Below are 14,032 nucleotides of genomic sequence, written 5' to 3'. Positions count from 1 at the left end.
AACAGGTTGGGTGTTAAATGAGCGACGCTGGTTCGCAAACTATTCGACCTCGGCTCGAGACTTTAATGAGTCGAGGCTGAACTACTTTAACTTTGATTCGAAAGCTCGAGAATATGTATAAGAGTATTTATTTATTTTTTGAGGGAAATGTACGAGAGTATTTAAATTACTAAAAGTATTTCATTAATGTTAAATATAGGATATAATAATTAATAACTATGTGGAAAAAGTGGTAGGTAGTCTTAAGCTCTAAAGTCAAAATTTATATGTTTGATAAATTAGAGAAGCACTTGAAAAGAAAAAGTAAAACAAATACTTATTAATAGTTTAATATAGATTAATACTAGAGTTCCCTTCTCTAAAAATCCTCTCCTCCTGCTATACAATATAACCTTCTAAACATATTTCCCAACCCTAGTTTTCCCACCACATGCTGATCTGCACTAGATCAAAGATCAAAGGAAAATTGGATTTTAATAATCCAACCTTTAACCAGTCTTCTTAAAACAGTCTCACTTTTCACTTTTTTTTTAACAACTCAAACTTTAGGACCCAACCACCTGTATTGAACCTGGTTACTGGTCACCGGAAAAAAAAAGTCGATGTATTTAATTGACTTTTATTTTTTGGGGGGATCAGCAATTTCCCTCCTAAAACTTGCCATTAATGCTCTCTTTCTCTCTCTCTGAAATTTCCAACCAACTCCTTCGTCTTCCATGGCACTGCTCTCTTTCTCTCTCTCTGAAATTTCTGGCTGTCTCTGCCAAGTGAACTAAATTCAACAACCACCAAAGTACGAATTATAGGTAAGAACATCATCTCTAATTATTGCAATACTGAAAGCGTTTCTTTTTGGAACTAAAAATTCGATCTTTATTTTTGCAAGTTTAGGAAATTTGTAATTTAAGGAAATTACTCACTGAACTTGAAAATGTGAATCCCTAAACATGATTTCAACCTAAAAATTGGAAGCTCGTGTAATTTCAACCTAAAAATTTGAACTTGATGATGTTTAGCCTGAAAATTTGAACCCTTGATGATGTTAAGCCTGGAAATTTGAACCTGAAAAGTGACGACTTTGAACTTGTAAAAATTGTAGGGCATAATTTTGTTGGAAAGTGAATTTGAACTTATTTTTGTTCCTTGATGATGCAATGACATATAACTATTTGTGGTAGGTGAACTTTTCAATTCATTGTTTTGAGGTTAAAAAATGGATGATTGTACTTTGAGATTCTGGCATGGTGGGCGTTTTGTCAAAGATAGAAATGGGTATTTAGTGTATATGGGAGGAATGGGTAGGACTTTCCCCATTGATCCAGATGAAATATGCATTTGGGATCTAATTGAGCTAGGTAGAAAGTGTGGTAATTAAACTGACCAAGTTAGATTATTCTACCTAGTTCCTGGCATGACATTAGCAACTGGATTGAGGAAGGTTTATGAAGATGATGAGGTTTTGGAGATGACTGAACTTCTTGTGCAGCAAAAGTTTATGGAGTTGTATGTCTTGCATGGTGAGAGTGATGACCCACTTAGTACTAACATCCCTATGGACACTGATGACACAACAAGCCCACCCCTTCCACATCAGCCTAAAGCTAAGAAATTAACCCCTAGGAGGGGCCCACAAAAGCCAAATCTTGCCAAAGATATTGGGCCCACAGAAGATACTGCCACATCATCCACACCTATTCAACCCACTAGTGCTAGTCAAACATATTCCTTGTCAACACCTCTCACTGTTACCCAAACATCAACAACCAGTAACCCAAAACAAATCCCCACCTTTACAGCTTCACCTTGCACAAGCAACCCAGAAAAAACACCCAACCTGCCCCATACTCTCACTGACCACCATAAAAAAAAACCCCACCACCATAAAAAAAAAAAACCAAATAAAGGCAAAGCTACCCAGCTACAACAAGCTGAACCTGAAACCCAACCTGAATATGACTTCTTTGACAATAGACCAGAAAAGCCCCTCACATTAAGAGAACTTATAGGTGAGTATTCTAGTGAGGATGAGCTTGATCCAGATGATGTGGATAATGGTGTAAGTGATGATGAGTTTGATTCAGAATATCTTGATTTAGATCCAGAAGATGAAGTGGTATTGAGTGAGGAAGATGATGACATTCATGAGGAGTATATAAATGAGTTTCTGGGTGATGAATCTGAAACTAGTGATGATGAGTACAAGACTGCAAGGGATAGAGTAAAAAATTGCAACAGTAGGCTGCTTACCATAGCTCAACAACTTCAAGAAGATGCTGTAGAGGGTAAACTTGGTGCACAACAGCAACCAAATATGGCAGTAGCTGAGCAAGTGCATCATGATGGTGGATTTGTTAGTGAATATGAAGAGAGTGATGATGAAATACATACTCCACCTGACAGTGGAGAAGAAGAAGATGGGAACGGTGTAAGGAGGACTGTTAGAGCTCTTTTAGTGAGTAGTGAAACTGATTTCTCAAAGTTCAATTGGAAGGTAGGGCAGAGGTTTGCTAATAGGGTAGAGTTTAAGAAAGTTGTTGCTAAGTATAGGATATTACAAGGGAGGAATGTGAGTGTCACTATCAGCAATAGAAAGAGGGGCCAAAGGATATGAGTCAAGTGTGTTAAAGGCTGCCCATTTTACTTGTATTCATCTTGGGATTCAAGGAGAGCAACTTTTGTGGTAAAGACAGTGAAAGGTGACCATAATTTCCATAGGAATATGAAGAAAAACAAGTAATTAAAGAGTACTTGGTTGGCTGAGCAGTTCTTGGAGGTTTTTAAGGCTAGACCACACTGGCCTGCAAAAGAGTTGTGGAGACTGTAAGGATAGCTTACAAGCAGATGATCACAAGAGATTTGGCCTATAAAGTGAAGTTCTATGCACACAGGATGTTGCATGGTTCAATGCAAGGCCACTACAAGAAGCTCCTGCCCTACATGAAAGTTATTGAAGCAGCAAGCCCTAGGACTAAGTTGGAGTTAGTCACTGATAACTCAAAGTCTCCTCCAGTCTTCCAAAGGTTATTCACTTGCTATGAGGGTCTCCATAGGGGTTGGTTAGAAGGTTGTAGGAGAGTAATTTGTGTAGATGCATGTTTCTTGAAAACATTCTTGGGAGGTCAATTACTATCTGTTGTGGGGAGAGATAGTAATGACCAAATGTATCCTATTGCCTGGGCAGTAGCTGAAGGGGAGAATAACAACAACTGGGAATGGTTTTTCACCAACCTTCAACAATGTCTTCAGCTTGGAAGTGGAACTGGTTTGACAATAATTTCAGATGAGCATCAGGTATGTGGTAGTTTTCTGCTTATTTTTTTGTTGCTGCTGATATTGTCTAGTGCTGGTAGTAATTCAATAATATCCTATATTAGTGTTGGTTAGTGCTACTTAATCATATGTTGCTACTAATTCAATAAGTTGATATATTAGTGTTGGTTAATTAAACAAGTGCTGCTATTAATCATTATTAGTGCTACTTAATTAGTGCTGGTTAGTGCTACTATTGATGTTATTGTTGTAATTAGTGCTGGTTAGTGCTACTTAATCATATGTTGCTACTAATTCAATAAGTTGCTATATTAGTGTTGGTTAATTAAACAAGTGCTGCTATTAATCATTATTAGTGCTACTTAATTAGTGCTGGTTAGTGCTGCTATTGATGTTATTGTTGTAATTAGTGATGGTTAGTGCTACTTAATCATATGTTGTTGTAATTAGTGCTAGTATATGTTTAGTCATTTGTTTTAATGTATAATTAGTGTTGTTTCTTTTTTTGGAAGGCCATCTTGAATGGAGTTGCAAGTGTACTGCCAGATGCAGAGCATAGACATTGTGCAAGGCACATCTTTGCTCTGTGGCACACGTCCTTTACAGGGGATGAGATGAAACTATTGTTTTGGAAAATAACTAAGACTTATAATGTTGCTGACTACAATGATGCACTAGAGGAACTGGCTGAGTTAAACCCAGATGCAGCTACTGCATTCAAGGCATACAACCCTAAATGCTTCTGTAGGGCTTTCTTAGATACTAGTGTGAAGACAGATGCCATAACTAGTAATATGGCTGAGACTTTTAACGGTTACATAAATGCTAGGACAAAGCATCTGATATATATGTTAGAGGATATAAGAGTTGCTTTAATGCAAAGATTAGTCCTGAAAAGACAAGAAATGACCAAGTGTACTTCAGTGATTTGCCCTAGGATCCAAGCCAAGTTAGATTTGGAGAAAGTTAAGGCTGCTGATTGTGATGTGTTGCCATCAACAGATACTTTATTCAATGTGCAGTATTACTTTGATAAGTTGAACGTGGATTTGGAATCCAAGACTTGTACCTGCAGAAAATGGGATATGTTAGGCATCCCTTGCAGGCATGCCATAGCTTGCATCTACTTTGTTCACAAAGAAGCTGAGGACTTTGTGCATGACTGTTACAAGAGGGAGGTCTATTTAAGGGCATATGCTGGTTCCATACCTCCTATGGAAGGTGAGAAGCACTGGCCTAGGATAGAAAGCAATATCAGCCCACCTCCAATTAAAATTGGACCTGGCAGACCTAGGTTGAACAGGAGAAAGGACCCATTTGAAGACCCTAAAAAGCCTGGTAAGCTTACTAGGCATGGTATGGAGATGACATGCAGTCTCTGCCATACTAAGGGCCATAACAAACGAAGGTGCCCCAATAGAGACATTGCTTCAGGTGTTGTGCCTCCATCAAAAAGGGCTAAGGGGAGACCAAGAAGTGATGGACCAACCACTACTTCAACATCAGATGCTGCTGCACACTTGGATTCTACAGCACAACCATTAAGATTAGGAAGAGGTGGGAGAATGATTAGAGGTGGCAGAGGTTCTAGAGGGGGTGGGAGAGGAAGAGGAAGAGGGGAAAGTGGAGGACATCCTTAAGATAATGGAGGAAGGAGAGGCAGAGGAGGAAGGAGGGAAGGTAATGGAGGCAGGGGAGGTGTCCCTTATGCTAGGACTGCATCAATCAATAATGTGAGTCCTACATTTATTCACTTTCTTTTATCATCAGTTTGTGTATTGTGTATTTTCATTGTACTTAAACTAACTGTTGTATTATGTGTTTTTTGAAGCTATCTCAAGCTTCCACAGTTGACCAAGCAACACAGTAGCTACTATGGACCTCAAGGAAGCATCTCAAGCTTCCACAGTTGACCAAGCAACATATTAGCATAAATGGATTCCTTCTTCAGATCATTTTTTGCCAAGTTCAGTTATTGTTGCTCTTTTTGTAATGACAAGTAGAATGTTGTTGTTTTGTAATGATACAATGAATTGTGATGGTTCTATTTGATACCCAATTTGGGGTTGAACAATGAAATGTTTTTTGAGACAAATTTTTTTCCATTACCACAATACTTAACAACTTACACTTCATTAGCATACTTACAATTTTGCATCACTTCTACCCAAACCCTTAATTTGCATTCTAACCCAATCACAATTTTGCATCAAACCTAGCCTATTCAAACATAGCTACTTCAAATAACATATCAAAATGACAAATAAAATCTAAGAATACATCAAAGCCATAGAGAAGTTCTTCTCATTCCTATTGCACCTCAGCACCTCCACACGCAATTCACTAAGTTTAGTCTTCATCTCCTGCACATCTTCTTCTAGGCTTTCCTTCTTCATCTTCAATTTTTTTATTTTGTCATCAAGTAACATCTTGTGGTACTCCAACTCAGCAATAGTCGTATCCCTCTCTAGAATTTGAAACTGGAGGTCCCTAATATCATTTATTTCATCCATATTTGGCTGAGTCACCCACCTGAAAAAATCGCAACATTGATCAGGCCACTTAGGGCATCCAAGGAACTGCCTCCCACAATTTGAACCTTTCTTCGCAATTCGCACAACAGCAGCAACCCCACATTTGCACTTCACCCTTTCACTCAGTGAGTTTGTTGAAGAACCTGAGTCATTTCCTTTCATGCTGCGCAATTTTTTTGTGAAGAAAATGTGAGAAGAAGAGAGAGAATGAAAATGAGGGAAATAAGACTTTTTTAGGAAGATAATATAAAGGAAAGAGAAAGAAAAGAGAAATAAAAGAGAAAGATTCAATATTACCGTTATTTTACCTGCTATGAAGGAATGGTAACCTTTTGTTTAAGGTCATCATTTAATGAGGTTCAATAAAAGTGGTTGGGTCCTAATGTTTGAGTTGTTAAAAAGAAAAGTGAAAAGTGGGACTATTTTAAGAAGACCGGTTAAAGGTTGGATTATTAAAATCTAATTTTCCAAGATCAAATGAACCATCAATATCCAGACTTTGAGGAGGCCTTTAGTGGAATCTTAAAAACAAAATGGGGCCAAAAGTTAACTTTGAGATAGGAGACATGCTCCCCTCAGGAATAGTTTTCCCTATGACTGTAATAGCAAAATTCAAAGACACACATGACTTTCAGCTAACCATATTCAACAATGGATAACAACATGTTGAATCACAAATGAAGTAATAAAGGTGGAAAAAGTACGCAAACCTTTTTTCTTTTACTACATCCATAAGGACGACAAAGATAACATATTATCAAATCGAAGCGCATGTTTCCAGGGTGCACTCATCATATTCAAATGCTGGTTCCGAGGAGCATCCATGTGAAGCTTTGATTTCTCGGTTGCACCCTTATGGATAAGAGTTGAAGGTATTCCTCTCACTTCTAACCATCCTCATGTTGCTTGTAGAGCTTTGGAGAAAATTGGAAGAGTCAATACGTTTGATGATGCATCTCTACAAGATGGACCAAAGGAGTTCCTACGAGCAAAAGTTTAAGTAGATATAGATAAACCATTCATTCCAGGCTACTTCTATGAATTTTTAATTTCTACAAGAATTGTGGAAAATTAGGTCACAAAACGAGGTTTTGTAGGATCTCACAAGCTGAAGCTCAATGAAACTTTGGAAGAAGAATGAGGGAAGTGTGCATCACCCATGAAAACCTTATGGTACAGTGGTACACCACCCCTAACTCCTTGCTACACAAACAAAATAATAGGGTTACGAAGACTTGAAATCTATAGGTCCTCAAGACTAGATTTAACTTAATGGCATTCCAATGAAATTCTATTCTTTGATTTTTCATCCCGATCATCCCAAGAAGGAAGATTCAAACGGAAACAACCTAGTTCACAAGCTCCATGCTCTCGTAAGAAGAGAAAAGAATCTCTAACTCATCATCTGAAGATGATCAGGCTGAAAAAAGATTGAAATTATGGGGAAGAAGACGATTTTTACAACCAAGCAACCTAATCATCGGCTCGAAAGCGCAAGGAAAATCTAAAATGATAACAGCAGTAAGGAAAACAAACAGTTCCACATATGGCAATTCTAACTCAGAGAAATGTTAAACCTCTAAAAGAAAGACCATAATGGATATGGTCATCAAATCATCCAGAAGGTTCAAGTTCCCGAGGCATGGTGATGAGGATGGGAAAAAAGATACAACAGGCCTAACAGGCTCAATTTCCCTGACGAGTGTCATCCACAAACTGAACTGGTCAAATCACAAATCAATAAGGCAAAAAAGTCAAGTAAGTGCAGTTTTTCCTAATTCAATTCTTCAGTCCATTAGTCTTCCTTCAACACACATTAACGCCGCACCTAACAATATCAGTTTTGTGAGGCTCGAGAATATTAATGTGAGTTGTATGGAGGAACCTTATGGTAGGATTAGGGAAAGCATTTTTAGCCAAGTTGGAGACAAAAGTCTAGTTCACTTGAGTTCATTTATGGGGAATGTTTCTCTAGTCTCTCCTTCCTACTGCTCCGAAGAAGGAAATAAACATTATACACTAGAAGGACTAGAGATTGATCAGCTTATCCCTCTATTTGTATCAAGTACAAATTCCCTGTTGTCCTTCACTCGAAGCAATATGCATTTATTCAACCTCCCAACCACCTTAGGAAATACCTTAATTTGTCATGTATTAAACTACAACCCTCACTCCCTTCTCTTTTTACCCACTGATACATCACATTCCCCCATTTCCTCCGTATTTCCTTACCAGTTTAGGAAAAAAAATCTTTGAGTCCTTCAACAATGTCTAGTCATGAAGCTGAGCTGACTATCCACATTAAGGGAAATGAATGGATGACTCTTTTGAGTTCGGGCTGCTTTATAGTGTCAGCCAACACCCTACAAGACCCATTATCCCTCCTTTATAGAAATTTTAAATACTAAGCCCATTAGAACAAATCCATCTCATTACCTCAAACTTGATTAACTCAAGCCCATCAGAAACGTTGATTGATTCAAGTGGAAGCTCTGATGAATCCTTCACCTTCCCTAGTCTGCCCCAAACCAATATCCAACTCCAACTACTACCCATTAAAAGAAAACCCTCCAATGCAACCCTTGCTGAAAACTCCTCACTAAACTCTATAGAGCCCATTTAAATCAGTGAAAAAGGAAAAGAAATTGTGATGGAAAAGAAGGAAACAACTGGACCTAGTCATGCTCATGGGGCAAGTCTGGATGATATCTACTACTCAACAGATTCAGAGTTGGGCCGTCTTGATTTGGGAAAAATGAATTTAGAAAGATAAGAGGTTGTGGTGCTCTCATCAACATCAAACTCCTCCCAACTGCCAAACAAGGTGAAACTAGTCAAGAAAGTGAATTTTTTTTGTTAAAATCATAAGACAAGAGAGAAAGAATAGCGAGAAACAAATAAAAAAAAGCTTGTGGGATAGGTGGATGGGCAACCACCTTTTGGGAGAAGTTTATGACTACCATGGAGCCAATGAAAGGGAAGAAGAGAAGAAATATTGGAGCTACGGTTCACTCTGAGAAATAGTTGGTGGAAACTTCGAAAAGTGAGAGCTCAATTACAAAGAGGTACAAAACCAAAGAATGTGCCGTGGGAAAATGGAAATGAAGTATGGATTAAGTGAAAATGATAGTGATTACACAAGCTCGAACTTAACCACTGCTGAAGGGGTGTTGATGGTTGTCCCAGAACAATCATCAAAGGGAATATGAAAGCTTGTGCATGGAATTGTAGGGGCCTTAAATCTACTGACTACTTTCCTTCAACGGCTAGTTGGTAGTGAAGCTTTAGATTTTCTTGGGGGGGGGGGGGGCTTAAATCTATTGACTACTTTCCTTCAATGGCTAGTTGGTAGTGAAGCTTTAGATTTTCTTTTTTTTTTTATCAGAAACAAAATGTATGACTTCTTCTTTAGATACACTTGCTAGAAAACTAGGTTATGTTAACTGGGTGGGTGATGACTCTGTTGGCTTCTCAGGAGGCCTATTTTTGTGTTGGTCTTTTAAAATTGTTGTCACTGTCCTCTTTATCGAAAAAAATTATGTATGTTCTTATATACGTGATGAATGTAACGAGCTTTATGACCTTCTATGTGTTTATGGAGCCCCTAACTTAGCTGAGAAGGAACAAGTATAGGATACTCTTAGAGCTTTCATATGGTCTCACTCGGGAAAAGTACTCGTCATAAATGATTTCAATCAACTAGAAAACGCATCACAAAAACTAGGGGTTAATAGTGTAATCCCAGGCTCTTTTCAATTCCAAACATGGAAGATTGAATGCAATTTACTGAACCTGCCATACCATGGCGTACCTTACACGTGGACAAATAACAGGGAGAATGAGGAAGCTATCTTTGAAAGATTAGAGACAGTGTATTGTAATGATGCATGGAGAACAACTTTCCCCTAGGCCATTGTTATAACCTTCCCAATATTCATTTCAGACCATGGCCCTATAATATTGGATTATAATCCTACAAATATGACGAAGAAAAGATCATATAGGATTGAAAACTGGTATTTGGAGTACGAAGAGATTGGTGGATAATCAAGGAAAAATTGGAGGGAAAAGCAGTTAGGATCATCTCTCTTCCAATTACAAAGAAAATTAGCGGGAGTTAACAAGGGATGTAAACTTTGGTGTTTGAATTTCAAAAAGGAAAATAACATAAACTGGGCCTAATTGAATGAAGACCTGGTAGTGCAACAACTTAATATTAATGAACCGGATAACCAAAAGGATGAGCTAGTCAAGCGAAGAATGCTTTGGGCCAACACAGATCTGCAATTGACATACTGGAAGCAAAGAGCTCGAACTAAGTGGGACCAACACACAACTTTCTTCTACAAGTGTGCTAAAATAAGACAGGCCCATAACACCACTAGGGCAATTAAGGGGCCCAATAACGAATGGCTTTCATAACCAAAGACATCAAATAACAATTCACATTACTTCAAGAACCTTTTTGAACATAATGAGTTGATGGAGAGCCCAATTCTTGAAAACGAACTAGACTGCTGGTGGGAGGCCTTGCCAAGGTTCTCAGCTTAGCTGATCAGCTCACTTAACCGTCCATTTATAAAGGAGGAAGTAAAAGAAGCCATGTTCAGTATGAAGCCCAACAAGTCACCTGGCCCAGATGGAATACCCCGTTCACTTATTCAGAAGAATTAGGAAATTTTGGGGAATGCCTTTAGTCAAGCCACTCTTAACTTTTTAGAAGGAGGGTTCATGTTGAAGGAAACAAACCAAACTCACATTGTGCTCATCCCAAAAACAGAGAGACTTGAATAAGTAAGTCAATTTCGGCCCATCAGTTTGTGTAATTCCTCTTACAAACTAATCTCAAAATGCATTATGAAAAGGCTACAACCCCTAATGAAGCATATAATAGGATATTTTCAAAGTGTCTTCATCCCTGGTAGATCCATCAATGATAACTGTGTACTAGCTCATGAGATGTTGAATTACATAAAGAGAAGGGTGATGAAAAATGCTAATTACGCCTTTATTTTAAACTTGGATTTAAATAAAGCGTATGATCGCATTAGTTGGTCTTTTATAGAGAAAGTTCTAAAAAGAATAGGCTTGCCAATAACTTGGGTGCATCTAAATATGCAATGCATCACAACGGTTACATACACAATCTTGATTAATGGAAAGCCTGACCTGCTGGAAAAATAGTCCCAAAAGCAGGCTTAAGGCAAGGTGATCCTTTATCACCATATATATTCATTATGTGTATGTGAACTCTCTCTAGAAACATCATCCTACAACAACAACAACAAGGAATCATCAAGGGTTTAAAGATTGCAATAAATGCACCTCAAGTATCACATATGCTCTTTGCGGATGATGCTCTCTTCTTTATGAAAGGAACTATGGACAATTGTTGGCATCTAAGGACCTAGATAAATTATGTAAATTATCAGGGAAAATGATCAATGTCCAAAAGTCATTCACAAATTTCAGCAGAAACACACCACCGAAATTCATGAGACTATTCAGTAGAAGACTAGGTCTCAAACACAAAGACAAGTTGGGCCTTTATTTAGGCTGCCCTATGGATGTGGATGGACGATCTTTAAATGATTTCAAGTCTCTTCCCACCAAAGTTGCCTCCACTTTATCTTCATGGAAATTTAAGAACTTATCACAGGCAGGTAAACTCATTTTGATAAATAGTATTCTCATTGCTTTTTCCTCTCACATTATGACAGTTTTCAAATTCCCAAAATATATTCTGAATCAAGTCACCTCATTGTTACTAAAGTTCTGGTGAGCTTCGAATCACAATCGAAAACCAATATATTGGAAAAAAAGAACACTATTGGAAAAGCATAAGTTTTGTGGAAGGATGGGCCTTAGAAACCTTCAGTCCATGAATCAGGATTTACTGTTTAAACAAGCCTGGCGTATGGAGATTAAGCAAGACTTGTTGATCAGTATATTTTTCAGAGCCAAATATTCGCAGACTTGCTTGATAAAAGCCTAAAGGGGACAGATTCCACAGGTTAACCTAGGGTAGTAGAAGCATCATGAGCTAAGTAATGAAAATGAAGGAAAGTGTGGGGAAAATTATTGGCGATGGGAAAACAACAAAAATTCCAGAAGAAACTCAGACAAGCAACAAAACAAAAGTTGATTTCAAGGTAAATCAAACAACTCTCAGTTTAGATCACCCAAGATGGGTAAATGAGTTGATTACAATGACCGAAAGCTGGGACATACCAAAGGTAAACATGTGGTGTGATGAACAATCAACAAGAGCAGTCCTTACGACACACATTTCACAAGCAATGGAGATAAATAAGTATGTATGGCTAAATACAAGTAACGGTCATTATACTGTAAAATCAAGTAATTGGGCACAACAAACAAGAGAGGGAATTAACAACACAAGTGATGAATTCTGGAAACAAAAAATTTGGTCGAAATGGAAGTATTTCTATTGGAAGCTATTTCATGGTGCTTTAGCCACCAGTTTAGCATGTTAAAATAGAATCCTGGGTCGCGAGCAGTGATTCGATTGATGAGGAAGAAAGAGAATTCTTGGTTCAGTTCTCCACTTTAACGACAACGACAGAAAAAAGGATTGATCAAATTCTATTGAGTCTGATCATAGTGATCATTTATCAAAGAATGATCTGGTTATCAAATGATTGAAAACCGGGAGCAATTTACTTACGATACTTAGTTGACATTCATAAAAAGTATCTAATGAATTATGAGTTCAATACATCTTGTTTAGCAGAAAGACGAGTATTCCTTGCTCATTATCAGACAATCACTTATTCACAAACCTCGTGTGAGGCTAATAGTTTTCATTTCCCATCTCATGGAAAACCCTTTTCGCTCCGCTTAGCCCTATCCCCCTCTAGAGGTATTTTAGTGATAGGTTCTATAGGAACTGGACGATCCTATTTGGTCAAATACCTAGCGACAAACTCCTATGTTCCTTTTATTACGGTATTTCTGAACAAGTTCCTGGATAACAAGCCTGAAGGTTCTCTTATTGATGCTAGTGACGATATTGATGCTAGTGACGATATCGATCGTGACCTTGATACGGAGCTGGAGCTGCTAACTAGGATGAATGCGCTAACTATGGATATGATGCCGGAAATAGACCAATTTTCTATCACCCTTCAATTCGAATTAGCAAAAGCAATGTCTCCTTGCATAATATGGATTCCAAACATTCATGATCTGGATGTGAATGAGTCGAATTACTTATCCCTCGGTCTATTAGTGAACTATCTCTCCAGGGATTGTGAAAGAGGGTCTACTAGAAATATTCTTGTTATTGCTTCGACTCATATTCCTCAAAAAGTGGATCCCGCTCTAATAGCTCCGAATCAATTAAATACATGCATTAAGATACGAAGGCTTCGTATTCCACAACAACGAAAGCACTTTTTCACTCTTTCTATACTAGGGGATTTCACTTGGAAAAGAAAATGTTCCATACTATCAGGTCCATAACCATGGGTTCCAATGTACGAGATCTTGTAGCACTTATCAATGAGGCCCTATCAATTAGTATTACACAGAAGAAATCCATTATAGACAGTAATACAATTCGATCCGCTCTTCATAGACAAACTTGGGATTTGCGAGCCCAGGTAAGATCGGTTCAGGATCATGGGCTCTTTCTATCAGATAGGAAGGGCTGTTGCACAAAATGTACTTCTAAGTAATTGCCCTATAGATCCTATATCTACCTATATGAAGAAGAAATCATGTAAGGAAGGGGATTCTTATTTGTACAAATGGTACTTCGAACTTGGAACGAGCATGAAGAAATTAACGTTCTTTATCTTTTGAGTTGTTCTGCCGGATCGGTCGCTCAAGATCTTTGGTCTCTACCCGGATCCGATGAAAAAAATGGGATCACTTATTATGGACTCGTTGAGAATGATTCTTATCTAGTTCATGGCCTATTAAAAGTAGAAGGCGCTCTGGTGGGATCCTCACGGACAGAAAAAGATTGCAGTCAGAATGATCGAGTGACATTGTTTCTTCGGCCCGAACTAAGGAATCCCTTAGATATGATGCAAAATGGATCTTGTTCTATCCTTGATCATAGATTTCTCTATGAAAAATACGAATCGGAATTGAAAGAAGGGGAAGGAGCCCTCGATCCGCAACAGATGAGGAGGATTTATTCAATCACATAGTTTGGGCTCCTAGAATATGGAACTCCTGGTCCGGGGCTTTCTAGTTGA

General features: G+C 38.1%; 1 pseudogene; it reads left to right on the top strand.

The window, feature by feature from the left end:
• Nucleotides 1-12,479: 12,479 nt before the first annotated feature.
• LOC130591849 (protein Ycf2-like) lies at nt 12,480-13,504 on the top strand (annotated as a pseudogene).
• The last annotated feature ends 528 nt before the right edge of the window (nt 13,505-14,032 follow it).

The sequence above is a fragment of the Beta vulgaris genome, chromosome 6, assembly GCF_026745355.1.
Source record: "Beta vulgaris subsp. vulgaris cultivar EL10 chromosome 6, EL10.2, whole genome shotgun sequence".
NCBI classification, from domain to species: Eukaryota; Viridiplantae; Streptophyta; class Magnoliopsida; order Caryophyllales; family Amaranthaceae; genus Beta; species Beta vulgaris.
The sequence above is the reverse complement of the archived record's forward strand: the minus strand, read 5'-3'. Positions and strand labels throughout refer to the sequence as shown.